Consider the following 3,365-nt stretch of genomic DNA (forward strand, 5'->3'; position numbering starts at 1 on the left):
GAGGCCAGTGTGAGACTACATAGTGAGTTCCAGGTCAGCCTGGGCTAGAGCGAGACTCTATCTTGAAAATTAAAATAATAATAATAATAATAAAAACAAATTAAAAAGTTCCTGTCATTAAAAAATCCTTTATCATAGTAGTCCTCTATAAAATGTCATGTAATTTTAGTGAGTCTATTATATATATTTGGGCAAATATAAAAGATATGTCAGGAAGTAAGCTAGAAGTTCCTTGGTACATGTCATCAAATTTTTAAAAAATGACTACTAACATTTAAAATCAGAATTTGTTGATATATTTTAAATTTATCCTTTATGCTCTAGACCTTTTTCATGTATGTAACTTAAAAAATGATTGATTTGGGTAAATAAACTTTCATCCCTCAGCAGGTATGGCTGGGCCAGTGAATTTCATGTCGAATTCTCTAACTCCTTCACACACAGTCTGACTTCATATTTGTGACCTCAAGGACAATCCAGGTGCTTTGAAGTTGAGTGCTTAACTTGGGGGGGATGTGGCTCCCATCAAGACAAGGCTGTCTTGCATGCTTTCTGGTGAAAAACAGCACATGGGATGTGTTTATTCAGCAATACTTCAGATCTCCCTCCCCCCGGCCCCGTGTTTTTTTTTTTTTTTTTTGGGGGGGGGGAGAACAAAAGGAAGGCAAGCTTGAATATAAAACTGATTTCCCTTTTGGAAGCCCTAACCTACCCTGCATTGTTCCCAGGGAAAGAAACTCTTGATAACTGGATTGCTTGTATAAATATGCTGTGACATGTCTTTGAAAATGGCCATGTTTCTCTGCAAAACGTACAGGTTTCTAAAAAGTGTAGTTTATTTTTAATTTTACTTTTGAGAGAGAGAGAGAGGAAGAGGGAGGGAGATAGCCAGAGAGAGAGAGAGAGAGAGAAAGAGAGAATGGGTAAGCCAGAGCCTTTCAGCCACTGTGAACGAATGCTAGATGTGTGCGCCCCCTTGTGGTGCATGTGTAGAATTGTGTGTTTGCATGAGAGCGGCTAGGCTGGATCTGGAGACTCAAGCATGTGCTCTTAGGCTTCTCGGGAAAGAGCCTTAATAGCTAAGCCATCTCTCCATCCCCCAAAGTGCAGTTTCTAGTTCATCGTATTTTTATATAGACCATAAAGAAAGATAAAAAGAAAAGATAAAATATAATTTGTGGGAGAAAACATTGAAACGAGTATTTTATCAAAACAATGCTAGATTAGTCTTGGTTGCACTTCTCTTCAGTTTTACCAGTGGTTGCTATTTTAGGTTCCTACCTAATAGCTTTCTGATGTAACATTGCCATCCATGAAAATGAGATGTTTAATAGTAGCATTTTCATTTGAACACATTTAGTCATATTATGTTTCTGTTGTCTCTGGCTTAATAAGAAATAGAAGATATTGAAATAGTCAATTTTACTTGTATACAGTTTATCTAGCAGTACATTGGAAAATGCATATTAATTATAAGACAACACATTTTAAGTCTCTGTGTTCTGTATATAAATATACTAGAAAATATGTAGATATTATTTAAAAGTTTAGAACACTTTTACATGAAAGTTTTATGAAATTAATCAAATCCTATACATTGAAATACAAAAATGAATAACTATGTAAAAAAAAATTTTAAAAACTATTTTGGCTGTTTTTTAACATCTATTTTGTCACCCTAGAGTTTTAGGTACCTATGAAAAAATAAAATTGAATGAGTTTTTAAAAATAATTTATTGATTATTTTATTAAAATGTGTCACACATAGAATTCTCTCTCCCCACTCTAGTTCTCCGAGGTGCTTCAGTGAGGTTACTAATAAAGAGAATTTTTAACTTTGCTGATTACTGCAAATCAATATACTATAAGCATGGCATGATTTGGCTATTAACTTACACTTTCTTCAAAATCGGCCTGCCATCTCCTTGTAGAAATATAAATGCCATTTTCCATTCTGTAAAGAACATTATCTTTTTTGTTTTCTCTGAAAACTCTATTAAGTTAGGCTTGGCTGGGAAACTTTAGAAAAGTTACTAAAGCTACTAATGGGATTGTAGAGATTTCCATAGGAATTAGAGTTTTTAAAAAGGTGGAAAGATGGGCTGGAAAGGAGGCTTAGTGTTAAGGTGCTTGCCTGTGAAGCCTTAGTACCCCGGTTTGATTCTCCAGTAACCATGTAAACCAGATGTACAAGGTGGCACATGTATTTGTATTTTATTTGCAATGAATGAAGGCCCTGGCATGCCCATTCTCTCTCTCTCTGTCACTTTCTCTCTCTCAAATAAAATATATTTTTAAAAATACGGAAAGAACTGAAGTTCTGAAAATCAGGGTGCCTTCAAATAGAAGGTAGGTACTGTAACAGCTTCCTACCTACTAAAACAGGAGGGTAGGTGTGGATACAGCTTTGGCAATGCTGCAAATGTTGTGGTCCTGTGACATCCTGCTGCATCATAGGCAATGGTATTCTAGAATTCTTGGTTTGGATTTCATTTCTACTAAAAAATATTGTTTGTTCATTTTCATTATCCACTCATCTGTTGAGGGACATCTAGGCTGGTTCCATTTCCCAGCTATTATAAATTGAGCAGCAATAAACATGGTTGAGCATGTACTTCTAAGGAAATGAGATGAGTCCTTTGGATATATGCCTAGGAGTGCTATAGCTGGGTCATATGGTAGATCAATCTCTAGCTGCTTTAGGAACCTCCACACTGTTTTCCACAATGGCTGGACCAGATTGCATTCCCACCAGCAGTGCAGAAGGGTTCCTTTTTTTCCACATCCCCGCCAACATTTATGATCATTTGTTTTCATGATGGTGGCCAATCTGACAGGAGTGAGATGGAATCTCAATGTAGTTTTAATCTGCATTTCCCTGATGACTAGTGACGTAGAACATTTTTTTAGGTGCTTATATGCCATTCGTATTTCTTCCTTTGAGAACTCTCTATTTAGCTCCTTAGCCCATTTTTTGATTGGCCTGTTTGATTCCTTATTAGTTAACTTTTTGAGTTCTTTGTATATCCTAGATATTAATCCTTTATCAGATATATAGTTGGCAAAGATTTTTTCCCATTCTGTAGGTTGCCTCTTTGCTTTTTTCACTGTGTCCTTTGCGGTGCAAAATCTTTGTAATTTTATTAGGTCCCAGTGGTTAATCTGTGGTTTTATTGCCTGAGCAATTGGGGTTGTATTTAGAAAGTCTTTGCCAAGACCAATATGTTGGAGGGTTTCCCCTACTTTTTCCTCTAGCAGTTTCAAAGTTTCTGGTCTGATGTTAAGGTCTTTAATCCATTTGGACTTAATTCTTGTGCATGGCGAGAGAGAAGAATCTATTTTCATCCTTCTGCAGATATTTATCC

This window comes from Jaculus jaculus, chromosome 3, assembly GCF_020740685.1.
Source record: "Jaculus jaculus isolate mJacJac1 chromosome 3, mJacJac1.mat.Y.cur, whole genome shotgun sequence".
Lineage (NCBI taxonomy): Eukaryota > Metazoa > Chordata > Mammalia > Rodentia > Dipodidae > Jaculus > Jaculus jaculus.